This window comes from Furipterus horrens, unplaced genomic scaffold (genome assembly GCF_987537825.1).
Source record: "Furipterus horrens unplaced genomic scaffold, mFurHor1.1.pri manual_scaffold_5, whole genome shotgun sequence".
Lineage (NCBI taxonomy): Eukaryota > Metazoa > Chordata > Mammalia > Chiroptera > Furipteridae > Furipterus > Furipterus horrens.
The window spans coordinates 182724770-182742045 of record NW_028327175.1 but is presented as its reverse complement, the minus strand read 5'-3'; the positions used below and the strand labels follow the sequence as shown (position 1 = coordinate 182742045).

At 39.3% G+C, this 17276-nt stretch overlaps 1 protein-coding gene across 3 annotated transcripts in view; it reads left to right on the top strand.

The window, feature by feature from the left end:
* The window catches only part of NT5C2 (5'-nucleotidase, cytosolic II), a 156542-nt gene that overhangs the window by 38519 nt on the left and 100747 nt on the right, over positions 1–17276 (top strand). For 2 of the 3 annotated variants that reach the window (XM_090278534.1, XM_090278533.1), the window contains exon 1: positions 5604–5664. The exons of the other annotated variant lie outside the window; for it this stretch is intronic. The gene's annotated coding sequence lies outside the window, so the exon portion shown is untranslated. Of the gene's footprint in view, positions 1–5603; positions 5665–17276 lie in introns of those variants that run through there. 3 annotated transcript variants of the gene reach the window in all.

The following is a 17276-nucleotide window of genomic DNA, read 5'->3' as shown; positions in this document are numbered from 1 at the left end:
CTGCTATCTTTAGAGATAACTTCTAATATGAGTTTTGCATGTAGCTCTATAATATGTTCAAAAAATATTTTGTAAACTCAATGTGTTATTGTCTTAAATTGGGCTGCCATAACAGAATAGTATAAACTGGGTAGCTTATAAACAACAGATATTTATTTCTCACAGGTCTAGAGTCTGGGAAGTGCAAGAGAAAGGCACCAGCAGATTTGGGGTCTAGTGAAGGCCCACTTCCTGGTTCAGACAGTCTTCTTCTTGCTGTGTCCTTATAGGGTGGAAGGGGTGTGGGAGCTTTCTGAGGTCTCTTTTATAACGGCATTAATTCTATTTCAGAGTGTTCAGCCCTCATGACCTAATTACCTCCCAAAGACCCCACCTCCAAATACACTGGATTAAGTTTCAACATGTGAATTTAGAAGTGACATAGACTTTGTCTATAGCAGTAATGACAGGAAATAATGGTATTCATGTCTGTGTTTTGTTTTAACACTTTTTAAAAGATTTACTTTTTAGAGAGAGGGGAAGGGAGGGAGAAAGAGGGAGAGAAACATTGATGTGTGAGAGAAACATCAATTGGTTGCCTCTTGCATGCCCCCAATTGGGGACCTAGCCTGCAACCCAGGCATGGGCCCTGATCTGGAATCAAACCCGTTACTTTTCAGTTCGCAGGTTGGGGCTCCATTCACTGATCCACATCAGCCAGGGCTAACATTTTATTTTGAAATAATTTTCAATCTGCAGAAGAGTTGCAAAGATAGTATAAAAAATTTCAGTATACCCTTCGCTCAGCCTCTCCTGACGGTAACAGCTATATAACCTTGGTTAATGATAAAATCTAAGAAATTAACATTGGTAAAGTACTGTTAACTGAACTGTAGACTTTATTAGAACTTTACCAGTTTTTCCACTAATGTCTTTTTTTCAGTTCTAGGATCCATCCAGGGTCCCACATTGCATTTAATTGTCTTGTTTCCTTAGTCTCCTCCAGTCTGCGACAGTTCTCAGTCTTTCCTTAGCTTCCCTTAACCTTAACACTTTTGAAGAGTCCAGTCAGATATTTAGTAGATTATTCCTTAATTTGGGTTTGTCTGATGAGTTTTCATGCTTAGACCAAAGTTAAGCCTTCTGGAGGAAAAACTTTTTGAATATCAGTTATATATGTATATCTTTTGCTGCAACTTGCTGTTTTCATTCAATAATATGATTTTGAGATATTTTTATATTAACATATAGATCAGGTCACTTATTTTAAATTCTCTACACAGTTCCATTAGATGAGTATTTTACATTCTATTTAGCCATTCCCCTACTGGTGGGTATTTAGGTTGATTCCAAAATTTTTTTGTTAGCAATGTTACAGTAATTATTCTTGTATGTACCTTCATAGGCACATGGAGTTATGGTAGATAACTAGAAGTGGCATTGCTGAGACATGGATTTAACAGATGTCCAGTTGCTCTGTGCCATTTTACATTCTTTTGATATTATGAAGCTTGAAAATTGTTGTCAATGTCAGTTCTAATTTCCATTTCCCTGGTTACTATTGATGTTGGGCATCTTTTTGTTATATTTTGGCAATTTGTACCTCCTTTTGTGTGAACTATTTATGTTCTTTGCACATTTTTCTAGTGGATATTTTTCTTATTGATTTGTTAGAAGTCCTTTGTATCTTCCAGATACAAACCCTTTGTTTTATATATTACAAATGTTTTTTTCCTAGTCTGTTATTTCTTAACTTTGTTTCTCATTTTTTTGAATTATTGCACTTCTCTGATATTTTAAATTATTTTTTTCTGATTTTCTGAAGCGAAGTTCATGATTATAAAAGTAATATACGAGGTCTGCCCAGAAGGTATCCAGCCATGTAATGTGAAAAATAGAGACATTTACTGAAGAAGATACAAGATACAAGAAACATTGTACATAGGACAATGACACTTTAGTCCCCTTCAAAGTAGGCATCTTGGGACCTCTCAATCGTCATCAGTTGCCTCATCATATATTCCTGAATCTCTTTGATGGTCTGAAATCTCTTCCCTTTCTTTCAAAGATGATTTTAGTTTTGGGAAAAGCCAGAAGTCACAGGGAGCCAAATCTGGGCTGTAGCAGGGCTGAGTCACCTGGGTGATTTGATGTTTCACCAGAAAACTCTGCACAAGATGTGATGCATGAGCAGGCACATTGTCATTATGAAGCTGTCAATCACCAGTTTCCCATAGATGTGGCTTTCTGAGTCATATGAATAGTTTCCACAGATGAATGTTCAAGCATAATGCAAAATTTGATGCATATTTGTTGCTCTACTTGCTCAGTCATTTTGAATACAATGGCCACATAGTACACATGCTCACTCAACAGTGTCTACTGCCCCCACTGACTAGTACAGTGAAGTCATCATTGTTCACGCGTTCACATTTCAGTCCACTCTCCTTGGCTGCCAGATCACATCAATGTTGTGCAAACCATTCTCGTTGTATTAACAGTGGCTGGACTTTTTCCAGACAGACCTTATAAACAACATAGACAATCTGGGAAATTATGGAAAACTATAAATAGAAACCACCTCATCATGTCACTGAAAGGAAATCACTATTAACATAACTCAATTTCCTTCTAGTCTTGTGTGTGTGCATGTACATATATCTGCTCAGTTGAGATCACATTGTGTGTACACACACATGCACACACACACACATAGTTTGCTCAGTGCTATGGTCTTTAGACACAGACCCTGGCCTTTTTCCAAATGCACTTGGTTGTGGTGGTTTTAGACTAATTTCCAACTTCTATTCCTTTTTCCCACATATCCTGAAAAATCTAGTAGGTGTGAGGTCCAAGGTCTGTCCTCAGCTGACTTAAACTGAAATTGGCTCTAAAAATACAAAAGAGGGTAGAAATGCTCCAACAGATCACATATTAAAAACTCTTGGAGGTTTTAGTTGACTGCAAGCTCAGTCAGTCAATAGCAGGTACCAAGAACTTTATTATGTGAATGCAAGGCAGTAAGTCCTACAAACAGAAAGTTACAGTCTTTCTTTGTTCTGATAGTACCATACACTTTAGGTTCAGTTTTGGGTGACATATTCTAAAAGCCACAATCAGACTGACTAGGTGTATGAGGAGTATGAAAATAAAGACTTTTAAAACCAGGGCAAAGGAGGAACAATGAAAGGAGTGGGAGATACGGGTCTGTAGTAGAAGGTCAAGAGAGGTTAGATTTGTTTTCTCTCTGAGGTTCCACAGGATAGGACTTAGGTCAGAGGGTGGAAGTTTCAGAAACACTTTCAAACTGATCAGAACTGCTGACACCATTGGATGCATTGCTCTGGAAATAGTGGGCTTTCTGTCTTCTTGCAGATGCAAATTGCTGGTGGATGGGTGGTGGGGAGGTCCATAAATATTTCTTGAATGCTAAGTGCCAGGGCTGTGCTAAGGCCTTTCCATTATCCTTTTTGTTAATAATTTTAAAAAAATTTTCAGTTAGAGTTGACATACAATATTATCTTAGTTTCATGTGTACAACATAGTGATTAGACATTTATATAACTTATAATCACCCTAATATGTCTGACACCATACATAGTTATTAAAATATTGACTATATTTGCTACTCTGTACTTTTTATCCCTATCCTTTTTTTATAACTGGAAGTCTGTACTTAATCTTTTCTCCTTTTTCACCCATTTTCCCCAACTCCTCTTCCATCTGTCAAACATCAAAATCTCTGTATCTATGAGTTTATTTCTGTTTTATTTATTTTTTTAGTTTCCACATATAAGTAAAATTATATGGTATTTGTCTTTGTCTGATTTATTTCACTTAGCATAATACCCTCTAGACCCTTCCATATTGTCACAAATGGCAAGATTTCATTCTTTTTTAGGGCTGAGTAATATTCCATTGTATGTATATGTACCACATCTTTATCCATTTACCTCTTCATAGACACTTAGGTTGTTTCCATGTTTTGGCTATTGTAAATAATATTGCAATGGACATAGCAGTGCAAAAACCTTAGTGTTTTGCAGTGCATATATCTTAGTATTTTGGGTTTCTTTAGATAAGTACTCAGAGGTGGAATTGCTGGGTTTTATGGTAGTTCTATATTTAATTTTTTGAGGAACCTCCATCCTGTTTTCCACAGTGGATGCACCAATTTACAATCCTACCAGCAGTGCATGAGGGTTCCCTTTTTTCCACATCCTCACCAACACTTCTTGTTTTATTTATTTATTTATATATTTTTCCATCACCATTCATTCCCCCTATACCTCTCTTCCCCACCCCACCCCAATTGCCCCATGTTGTTGTTTGTTGATATATTGATGATGGCCATCCTGACAGGTATGAGGTGATATCTCATTATGGTTTTAATTTGCATTTCTCTGATAATTAGTGATGTGCCTATATGGTCAGTTAATTTATGAGAAAGAAGGCAAGAATATACACCTGGGGTAAAGACAGTATCTTCAGTACATGATGTTGGGAAAACTGAACAGACACATGGAAAAGAATGTAACTGGACAGCTTTTTTATACGATATACAAGAATAAACTCAAAATGGGTTGATTTAAATGTTAACACCCAAAACCATAAAACTCCTAGTAGAAAACATAAGCAATAAACTCTCTGGCATTGCTTTTAGCAATTTTTTTTTTTTTTTTTTTTTTTGCCTACGTCTCCTTGGGCAAAGGAAACAAAAGAAAAACTAAACAAATGGGACTATGTCAAACTGAAGAGTTTTTGCACAGTGAAGGGAACCATCAGTGAAAAAACAACTTACTGAATGAAAGTAGATATTCACCAACAATACATCCAATAAGGGGTTAATATTCAAAATATATAAAGAACTCATACAACTTCAACACCAAAAGAACCAATTTGATTACAAAAATGAGCAGAGGACCTGAAGAGGCATTTCTCCAAAGAGGACATACAGATGGCCAACAGACATATGGAAAGATGCTCAATTTCCCTGTTTTATTTCATCCTGGCAACACACTATGAAGTAGGTACCATTGTTACCTATCGCTGCATTATAGATGAGAGAATTGGGTATTGTGAGGTCAGGGAAGCTTCCCGATGTCAAACAATTTGTAAGTGGTGGAACTTGGATTACAGTTTTGACTCACTCCAAACTGGGTACTTCTGGTCATCAATGGGATTCAGGCCTGATACGGAGGTCTGGACCCAAGGGGCCCTTGAAGTTCGTCGCACTAGAAGATTCTGTGCCTGGGAAAAATGATGCCCCCTCCCCCCACTAAGGGAAATGCTCTGGGAGCAGGCGGAGAAGCAAGAGAAAGCTGTGAGGTGGTCCGGCCTGCTGAAGGACCTCGGCAGAAGGCCAAGGAATGTACACATAAAAGACATGTAAGGGTTGTCAACGTGCGTCACTCCACAGTTTGGCGGCAACCGCCGTGCTCTTGTTTGAAGAACGCCAGACCAGTGTGAGGAATGGTGGCGCAGGTCCGCCTCGTCGCTTCACTGCCTCGGCGCGGCTAGGGAGCGTCGCCGCAGCCTGGTTCTGCGGCGGAGCTGGGGGTCGGAACAGCGCGCCCGTCCCTGGCAGGCGCGAACTGGGGGCGGGGCCAAGGCGGCGTGGGTAAGGAGGGTGCGCGCCCAGGCTGCGGCAGTTGCGCGCTAGGATTGTTGCGGTGCGGCGGGACGGTGAGTGCCGCGGCATCCGCGGGCGGGAGGGGCAGGAGCGGTCTAGCGAGCGAGCATGGGAGGAAGGGGGGTGCTCGGCCAAGCGCGTTCCCCGGGCCGGGGGCCGCCCCCTCACCCGGTCCCCTACGCCCTTTAGGCCCCTCTCTAACGCCTGAGTGCCCGCCTGCGGGCCCTGCGACTCCGCACCTGCGTCTTCGCACGCCCCGCAGCCCCGGGTCGCCCCGGCCTCTGCGCAGCTCCTTCCTCCTCGCCGCGGCGACGCCCCCAGCCTCACGTCACTCTCGCGCCATTGTTTCTCCGGTCGGCTGGCTCGGACTCGCCTTAGCCTCGGATCGCGGCCCTTCGCCGCCTCAAAGCCAGCCTCGCTGCGTTCTTTCCTGTTCCCCCTCATTTCTTTCACGGTGGTGGCAGCCCCCCCATCCTGCCTCAGAGAAACTCCCCTTTACTTAATTTGCCTTTCTGGGGGGGGCGACGTCGAGTGTCCTCCGGTCCGTACCCGAGGCCAGCTTTTCCGCCCCCCCCTTAACCGGGCTTCCTGTCTCTTGCACATTCCCGGTCGACCCCGAGAAACCAGAGGCTGCTTTGTGGTGAGATGGAAGGCTGACGGAGTTTTACAAGAAGTTGGTAGCCCGCATGCCAGTTTTGTCGTTTGCAACACTTCCTGGAAAGCTCACATCGAATGGCAAGCCGCCATAAAAACGTACATTTTTACGAATGGTTCCCAAGTTTCAGGGGTCAGCTGTTCAGTGGCGGTCTATTCCTTTTCCTTTCCCTTTCCCTTTCCTGGCGACCCCTGAAGCCGCAGAGCCGAGTGAGATGCGGATCTGAGGCCTGAACCATTAGGTGTAAGCACGTTTGGGGGGTTTGACTCCAGTAGGCCTCAAGCTTTTAGTAGCACTAGGTAGAGCTGGTGTCAGATTTTTTTCCCCCCCGTTCTTTCGTCTTTTTGGGCCGTTGCGTTCGAGAGTTGTAAAGTACAGTGCCCTGCAGTGACTAGTTACCGTTTCAGGGTGTATGTGTGCGCGCGCGCGTCCTGGTGCGGACAGGTTTTTTCAGGGTGTCTGTATACTGTTCATTTCGTCTTTTAAGGCGGCGGATGCCAGCGCCGCCAGATGTAATGTGAAAGGAAGACTGTTTGAAACCGTGGTCTTTACCTGGCGACTTAATGTTCTTCAGGCCTTTTAAATATTGACCACGACACTTCAACCATAGTTAGATTTCTCCTGATGAAGACATCCAGGCCTGAAGAGGTTTAGTTAAAGAAGACACAGCTACTTAGCAATTAAAATCAACTCCACATGGCAGGTTGATGGTAGCACACACAGGCTTTATTTCTGAAATGCATTTCCACCAGATTTCAGTGGTATGGGTTGTGTGTTACCCTCATTAATTTAGAATTTAGATTTTAGAATTTAGTAATCAACTAATCTGTAAAGTAAGAGTTCTGCAAGGTTTCGTTCAGCTCTAAGATTTGTTTCCATTGTATGAAAATTTACATTACAATCAGCTGCACGTTCCCAACAGTTTGTAATTGTAGAAAGATTTATATAGATAGTATTTACTTACGGTAACTGCAGACCTTACTGTAGTGACATCAGTATATGCCAAAGGAAAGCCAAGTTACAGTGGAATGTTAAGAGAAGGGATAATTTATTCATCTGTCTCGAAGTTATTTCTACTGTTTCATGGGGACAGAAAGCACACGGAACATTTTTTTAATGTGTCTTTTTGTTGCTTAATTCTCTTAGCAAAATGCTTAATTCAGTGAAATACTAAATAACTCTACTTTATCATTTTTATAATTATGCTCTTTTCCAGTTCAGTGAGATCCTGCCATCTCCCTAGCTTCACAGCTGCTGAAAAACTTAAGTCTATTTTGAAATGTGAATAATTTCAAACATACAGAAGATAATGTAATGATCGTCTAATTATAAACCATCATATTTGTGTGTTTTTTCCCCCATTTTCTAATTGTGTTATCTTTTCATTCTATACTTTTTAAAGGGATAAAATTACACATACAGTTGTGGCCTGTATGAATCTCTGTTATCCTATTCCTCTCTCTTGCCCTCTCTTCACGGTAAACAGTCATAGAATTCAGTAATTATTACTCCCATCATATGTATATATCCTCAAAAGTGCATATACTCTTGTTTAATATATTATACATGTGATTCTTCAACTTGCTTTTTTTTGTTCAATATTTTTAAAAATTTTATTAGATTTACTGAGGGTGACATTGGTTAATAGGATTATATGGGTTTCAGGTGTACATTTCTGTGACACTAAATTTGTATATTCCACTGTGTCCCCACCACCTAAGTCAGACCATCTTCTGTCACTGTATATTAGATCCTTTCCACCCTCTATCCCCCTACCACCTTCCCTTTAGCAACCACCACATTGCTGTGTCCACAAGTTTTAAGTTTTACATCCCACATATGACTGAAATATGGTTCTTAGCTTTTTCTGACTGACTTATTTCACTTAGCATAATCTTGCCATGCTTTTGCAAATGGCAGTATTTTGTCTTTCATGGCTGAGTGGTATTCCATTGTGTATATGTACCACCTCCACTTTATCCAATCTCCTATTGGACACTTGGGTTGTGTCTGTGTCTTGGCCACAGTGAATAACGCTGCGATGAACAAAGGGGTGTATATATCTTTGTGAATATATGTTTTTAAGTTTTTTGGATAAATACCCAGGAAAGGGATTGCTGGGTCATTTGGTAACTCCATTCTTAATTTTTTGAGGAATCTCCAGACTGCTTTGCATAGTGGCTGTACCAGTCTACATTCCCATCAGCAGTGAAGGAAGGTTCCTTTTTCTCCATAGCCTCTCCAAACTTCTTATTACATGTCCTGTTGATAATAACAACATCATTATTTGATATATATCCATGTTGATAGGCGTATCTTTATGGATGTATAGGTATTTCTTTTTTCTTTTGCTGTTAACAGTGCTGTAATAAACATTTTTTGATGTGTCCTTTTTACATGTATGAGAGGGAATCCTAAACCTAGGGAATTCTTAGGTGTAGGGTGAAAGGATCTTAAACTTTATTACATAATGCCAAATTATTTTCCAAAGTACTAAATATAAAATTTCCATTAGCAGGTTGTGCATGTTCCCATTTAAAAAAAAGAAAAGATTATTTATGTTTAGGGGAAGGGAAGGAAAGGAGGAGATGGAGAAGACACATCAATGGAGAGAGAAACATTGGTTGGTTCTCTCGAACACGCCCCCAACTGACTGGGGACTGAACCCAAAACCAAGACATGTGCCCTGACCAAGAATTGAACTGGAGATCTTTTGCTTTGCCGAATGACGCCCACCCATCTGAACCACACTGGTCAGGGCATGAGAGTTTCCATTTTGATGTATCCTTACAAACATTAATATTGTCAAACTTCTAATTTTTAAAGCAAAATTAAATTTCATTTTAATTTACTTTTCCCTGATTATAAGTGAGATTGAACTTCTTTACATTTGTTTATTGTAAGGTTTCTTTTTCTGCAAATTGCTGTTTATATCCTACGTTCTTTTTTCTGTTGGCTTGTTTGCTTTTCTGTCATTGATTTGTAGTTCTCTTTATACTTTATACTGATCCTCTCTCCATTATGGTGTTGAAAGTATCTTCTCACTATATAGTTTTTCTTTATTTTTGGTTGTGTAGAGGTTTTACATTTTTTAGAAAAATTTTTCTTATTTATTTTTTAGAGACGGGGGAGTGAGAAGAAGAGGGAGATAAACATCTATGTGTGAGGACAATTTCTATCAATTGCCTCTCATGCGCCCCCAACTGGGGCCTGCTACCCAGGCATGTGCCCTGACTAGGAATCGAACTGGCGACCTTTTGGTTCACAGGCCAGTGGTCTGTCCACTGAGCCACACCAGCCAGAGTAGGTTTTACATTTTTATGTCAACTTTTTATTTGAAAAATTTTAGTCCTACAGAGAACTGCAATTATAGTTCAAGAATATACTTACACCTTTCACCTGGACTCACCAGTTAACATTTTGCCACATTTATCAATATGTTATCTTTCATATATATATTCTCTCCTGGACCATTTAAAAGTAAGTTGCAGACGCTGTGATACCTCACCCATCAAAAGATTTATTTGAATATCCTAAGAAAAATGATGTCCTACAGACTACAATACGTTATCACATTTAATATGGATGCAGCATTATTATCTAATATCCAGTGCATATTGAAATTTTCTCAGTGGTCACAGTAATGACTTTAACAGCTCTTCTCCAACACCACCTCTGGTCCAGGATCTAGTCATGGGTCATGAATTGCATTTAGTTGTCATGTCCCTTTAGTTACTTTTAATCCACCAAAAGTCCCCAGCCTTTTGTTTGCATAATACTGATACATTTGAAGAGTACAGGCTGATTGTTTTGTAGAATGCCCCTCGGTTTTGATTTGTCTGGTCATTTCCTTATTAAAAAAAAAAAATTTTTATTCTCTTCTGGGAACATTTAAAAAGATTGTTATTTTTTTCATTTCTAGAGAAAGGGGAAGGGAGGGAGAAAAAGTGGGAGAGAGAGATGTGTGAGAGAAACATCAGTTGGTTTGTTCCCAATCAGTGACCTGGCCCACAACGCAGGCATCACCTGGGGACATTTTCAGTTGCTTTTTGAGAGAGAGAGAGAGAGAGAGGGAAGGAAAGAAAAAGGGAGAGAGAGAAGCATCAATGGAGAGAGCATCAGTTGGTTGCCTTCCTATGCACCCAGATTGTGGATCCGCTCCCAGACCAGGGATCTACACTGGGACTACGGATCATATGCATCCCAGATGGGAGTCCCACACACCCATGCTGGATGGGATGAACCTGTAACCTAGGCTTGTGCCCTGATCAGGAATTGAACCCACAGCCTTTTGGTTAAAGGATGATGCTCCAACTGGTGTGACCAGGGCTCCTCATATTTTGATTCAGATGAAATGTTTTGGCAGTAATAAGCTTTTATTTTATTTTTTTAAAGATTTTATTTACTTATTTTTAGAGAGAGGGGGAGGGAGAGTGAAAGAGAGGGAGAGAAACATGACTGCGTGGTTGCCTCTTGCGCACCACCAATTGGGGGCCTGGCTGGCGACCCAGGCATGTGCCTTGACCGGGAATTGAATCAGTGACCCTTTGGTTCACAGGCCGGTGCTCAATCTATTGAGCCACAGGGTGCTTTTGTTTTTAATATAATCACATTTGTCCCTGTTTATGGTTTCTTTTGTCCCTTATCCTAGGAAGCCTTCCCTACCTTGATGTCATAAGGCAGTTCATCTTTATTTTTTCTAAAAGTTAAATGGTTTTGCTTTACATATTTAGGTTTACATATGGTGTTATTATTTCTTAGCCTACCTTTAATATGGTGTTCATTTAACATTTGTGTTTGTCATAAAATTCTCCCTCTAATAATTCATAAGGACAGGACAGCTTATGTTAGGTTCTAAGTTTGGGCCAGAACAGTAAAGAAAGTGAAAATTTAGATTTATCTATTATAGTCTGAATGTTTTACACTACAGATTTCCATTACTCCACAGGTTTTTTTTCCCTTAAAGTAATTTGCCTGCAAAAGTGAGTAATACATATATTTTACTAAGTTATACATGGGAAACATTTTGGCAAACTTTGTATTTTTAACTAGTCATGTTAGAATCTAGTTAGACATGTTTATCTCTAGTTGATGTGTTAGAGCTGCTAAAACTGTAGGTTGAAACAGATCAAACATCCTATATCAAAATTTTAAGGATTTTGCCCTGGCTGGGTTGCGCTCAGTAGGTTGGAGCGTCATTCCTGCACACCAAAAGGTTGAGGGTTTGAGCCCCCGGGGGTGCATATGGGTGGCAACTGATTGATGTTTGTCTCTCACATTGATGTTTGTCTCTCTCAAAAGTCATTGAAGATGTCCTCGGGTGAAGTTGTTTTTTTTTTTTAATTGTAAGAATTTTAGGATATATCTATGAGTTTAACTGGTATTATGCTATAAATAAGACAATGCTGTAACTTGGAGAGTAAACATTAGTCTTTCACAAGTCTGAAGTCAGTAAATGCCATAATTTTCACCTTGAATTATTTATTTCTGTAGTAGGTTTGATGAGATAATTTTATGTGGAACTAAGAGTTTTCAGGGGGAAACAACACACCTACAGATAGTAGATTAGGTTTAAGATACTAGATTGACGTAAAAAAAATGTGAAATTGCATAGCACTTGGCACCTTATGGGGTACTTTGAAGTTTTGACTCTGAAAGTAGAAAGCTATTATAACATTTCTTCAAACATAAAGTACTGCAGAGGCTGCAGGTATTAAACATTGTGGGCTCTAGCAATATAAATAATTTATTAAGGACTGTGTGTCAGCCACTATTCTTAACAACTTGCACTTATTAATGTACTGATTCTGACCGTTTTAGAGTGAAAGAAACTGAAGTGATTGTATAATTTGTTCAGTCATAGAGTTCATTAATGCTGGAGCCAGGTTTGAACCCACACATTGTGGGTCCAGAATCTGCATACTTAACCACAAGTACCATTCTATGACCTCGGTCAAATTATTTAACTTCCCTATGCTGTTTTCTGCTTTGTATAATGAAGGTGATAGTACCTAATTCATACTGTTGCAGTGAGAAGTCAAATAGATAAAATACGTATAGTGCCTACAATAACATATTAAAAAGTGACCATTCAATAATAAATGTTAGCTATTATTATGTTAGCATTATTAAGGCATTGAATGCATGCATATCTGAATTTTTCCAAATGATTAAGCCATAAATATGAATTTATATACAAAAGGGTGGAAATACTGTGGTAATTATTTTTGCCTTCCTGATTTTTCTCTGTTTCGTAAGAGGAAAGATAACTAAAACAAAGTTGAATGGTGAGTACGAGCTTATTTGTTAAGAAAATGAATTAAAAAAAATAAAACGGGACTTCCGGCCAAGATGGATGCATGGACAGACATGCTGCGTCTCCCTCCACAACTAAGAAGGAATACAACTACCTCAAACCTGGAGACAACCAGAAGTTCCAGAAAATCAAACTGCATGGAAGTCCAGCAAACAAAGATGTGAAGAAGAAATACTCATCCAGACAGGCTGGAGGGGCGAAGCCAGGGTGGAGAGGTCAAGCTGTGTTGGCGAAGGCAGATGTGGCGACAGTGGCGGGACAGCAGTAAGCACAGACACCCGTATTTAAGGGAAGGCAAGAAGAGCCAAGGGAGCACCGGCCCTGCAGACCAGACCTGTCAGCTTGTGATTCCAACGCCAGGGAAGGCAGACCCCCATTGCCTTTGACTGTGAGGCTCAGAAGGGGTGGGGACAGAGGAGGAGGCTCCGGGTCTCTCAGCAGAGTGAACGGCAAGAATCCATCTTGGACCCCCACCCCCACAGAAAATGCCACAGCATGGTGAGATGGGTCATCCCGTTGTGATGAGTGCACGGGGCTCTGCCCCCTATAGTGTAGGAGGTGTGACAGCCCTGCCCAGGAAGCAAAGATAAACACAAAAGTTTCAGGATGGCACAGATCGTGATAGAGATCCTGGTGATGCAGCTGACCAGATAGCAAATATCTAATTAACGGCTCAACAGATAGGAAATCTTTCTGAGGCACAGTTCAGAGCTTTGGTTATAAAAATGCTTACAGACCTAACAGCAGAACTTAAGATGGGGAAGGAAAGAAGGCTAGTCCTGCTGAAATGAATGAAAACACATACAAAACTAGTGGTGAGGGAAAGAAAACCAGGGATCAAATCAACAAATCGGAACATAGGAAAGGACTACACAGTCAACCAGTGCAGAAAGAGGAAACGAAAAGTGAGGAAAATGAGGAGAGGCTCAGAAACCTATGGGACAGCTATAAGCAGGCCAACATCCAAATCATAGGGTTGCCAGAAGGTGAAGAAAAAGAACTAGAAATTGAAAAATTATGTGAAAAAATAATGAAGCAGAACTTCCCTAACTTGGGGAAGGCAATAGACTTACAGGTCCAGGAAGCACACAGAGTTCCAAAAAAACTGGACCCAGGGAGAACCACACCAAGACACATTATAATCAAAATATCAGAAATTAAGGATGAAGAGAGAATCTTAAAAGCAGCAAGAGAGAAGAAGAGAATTACGTACAAAGGGGTCCCAATAAGACTGTCAGCTGATTTTTGAAAAGAAACTCTGCAGGCAAGAAGGGACTGGCAAGAAATATTCAAAGTAATGAAAAGCAAAAACCTGCAACCACGATTACTCTATCCAGCGAAGCTGTCATTCCGAATAGAAGGACAGAGTAAGTGCTTCCAGAACACAGTAAAACTGAAGGAGTTCATCAGATCCAAACCACTGTTATATGAAATGTTAAAGGGACTTGTTTGGGAGAAAGAGGATCAAAACGATGAACATTAAATGAAAACTGTATCACAGCAATCAACAACAGAAGCTAGGGAACTGAAACAGGCAAACTAAGTAGGTAAGGAGAGTAGGAAAAGAATTATAGGTATGGGGAACATATTGGGGGGAGGTCAGTGGGGAGGGGGTAGCGGGGAAAGAGAGGGAGACGGTATAGGAATTAAGCATAGTAGAAGGGAGTGGAGTAGATAGGAAGATGTTGAGAAGAACTGTATGCACAACAAATGGGCATGGACTAAGGGGGGGACAGTTGGAGGGAGGGGTGTCACTGGGTGGTGGGGAACAAAGGGAAAAGAAATTGGGACAACTGTAGCAGCATAATCAATAAAGCATATTAAAAAAAATAAGCATAATTTTTTTACCTGCTTTTTTTTTAAAATTCCTCACCCAAGGATATATTAACTGATTTTGGAGAGGGAGAAGGAGGTGAGGAAAAGGAGGTGGGGGAGGGATAGAGAGAGAGAGACAGAGACAGATATCAATCAGTTGCCTCCTGTACACGCCTCACAACCTAGGTATGTGCCCTGATCAGGGAAATCGTAAGCCAGCAACCTTTTTTGGTGTACAGGACAACATTCCAACCAACTGAGCCACCTGGCCAGGGCTTTACAGAATTTTTAAAAGAATATTCAAGAATCTTACTGCAGGCACACAATATGTATTGGCTGAATGTACAAACTGGCGCTGTTAGCTTTATGCTTTTGAAAGACCTTATTTATAACAATGTTTTGAAGAAATAGATGGTATACTGCATATCCTCAAGCCCAGTCTTTTGAAATGTTCTTTTCATGCTCTTATTCCTTTGTGTCAGTAACCATGTACTGAAGGTCTGGTATTACTCAAAACATTCATTTAGAAGCAGCCTTAATATGCAGATATAGAATAAGGAGCACTTTGTGTGGTATGGCAGAGGTGATGGAATCCTAGGAATAACAGCAGTAGAGTATTCAGGAGAATATAACAAGTTCAGGTCTTTTTTGTATAATTTTAAAACTTTAGGAACATAGAAATAAATTTATATTTTCTAATTACAGTTTTACAGTAGAGATTAGAATATGGTGTTGCTTGAAGAAGAAAAACAAATTGTCAAGACAACAGGTACTGTGTTTCTCACTTGACAAGATCGCTTCTCAGTTTTCCATCAGTGAACAAGGAACTTTTTGTTCTAAGGCCTGATGTTGGATCATTAGCAACATATTACGTTAATCAAGCCAAGAATCTTATGCATTTCTGAACCAAGAGTAAGATTTCACAAAGATTCATTTAGGGCATTAAAAGGAACTTGTACAATATTCTTGCATTTTCCAGCCGACACAGACTTAGCTTCTGAAAGGCAAAGAGCTCAAGTCTAAAGGTTTAAGAGTTCATTTATTTCTGCCACAGCTGTTAAATGTTTATGTCTGGAAGTGTTAATGAGCAAAAAACATAAATAAAGCAGGGTAAGAGAATAGCAAGTGATACGTGTAGGTAGGTAAGTGCGGTTCTATTTGAATTTGTTAGCTGTTCTGCATCACTTAGTGTGCAAACTGAAGTTGGTCTTTGAAAGGAATGTATAGTACAACTTGGGGCAAATGACGTACGTAAAGAACTCTATGCTAGAGTATAGTGAAATGAAAAATGAACAAAACCTCTTTGTCATTAACTATTTAGAACTATTTACTTGCTCATGTGTCAAGGACTAAGGTTATCAAGGGCTGTGTGTAAAATGTGCCTACTTAGTATGATACCTGGCATACAGATGAAGGATATAGCTTTAACTTTACTTCTTTCATAAAGTAAACTATTTTAATATGTGTAATATACAATTAAAGTTGTATTTATGAGGACTAAAATTTCAAGTTGGTGAGAAGTTTGAAGAAACCATTCAAAATTTTCCTTTCCATTTAAGTTTCAGAGCAGTGTTTATAGAATGAGAGTGGTTGATTATAAAACTTGTAAGTACCAAGCTTTATATTTGAAACACAAAATAAATTCCAGTGAAGTTTAGTAAAAGACTGAGTGTTCATATATACCTATTGTTATTATTACCTTGTTATCTATATGGACACACTTACTGAATTGAAAAATGATTATTTGGTAGGACCTCCCAATCACCATAGGGATTGAGTGAATCAGATCAGTGGTCTTTCAGGGTGAAGAAAACATGATTTTTCTGTTTTTAGCTCATTCTTTTAAAGTTCCTGTGTGTTTGTTTAATAATATGCATACTATATTGTAGGTACATGCTCAAAAGTTTTCCCAACAGGATGTTACTGAAAAATATTTGTCTAACCACTGTGGCGTGATAATGCCAAAATTATTCTGTCTGAGCTATAGAGCAGGGGATATTTCACAATACTAATTAAATATGTTTGAGTCACTAAAAAAATAAAAATAAAAATGAATATTTGATTCAAACTGCCATGTGTGTTAAATGCTTTGCCTGGTAGACCTTTGCTACAAGTGAATTATTGACATGACCAGAAACTGACATTAAAAATGGCTTTGCTAACCAGGCTGCAGGTTGCTAACCAGGATTACCCTATAGTTACAGTTACTCTTTGCTTCCTGTTTTCAACAGTTGACTGGAGCTGTTGGGGCAGCTGGTTTCCCTTTCTTTGAGGGGGAGGATGATGTTGCTGATGAAGGGAACTGTGTATGTTTTGCCTGTGAAATACTTTTATTAATGTGTGAGACTACAATATTTTAAATGCTTAAGAGTTCATTTCAGTTGTTACTCTTGTACTTTGCATGCTGGATATTTTATCTTAAAATAGAATTATCTAAGTTTACCACTGTTTGAAAGAAATTAAATTTTTAGAGCTATTTATTAGTATTAGTTACTGTCATACCATATTGAAAAAACTACTCTTAAATTTGACACTGTAAACAGGTGACAAATGAAATAAATGTTTACCTACTTGAGTTTTTTATTTTTTATTTTTTGCCAGATGATAAAGAATCATTATCCTTTAATTTCATTGTCACTATGAAATATAGTTAAGCATTAGACTGTCTCTGGATAGAATTCAAATGTCTGTCATGGTAATACTAAGATGTGTTAGATCAGATCATAGGAAAACTGTTTTATGAGGAATTGTTTGAAGATAATGATTTAAGAAAATCTTACCTCTTTACCTTCATATAACTGTAGACTTCATGGCAGATTTTATCACATGTTAGTGATAATATGGTTATTTAATTATGTTTACATTTTTAGTTGAATTTT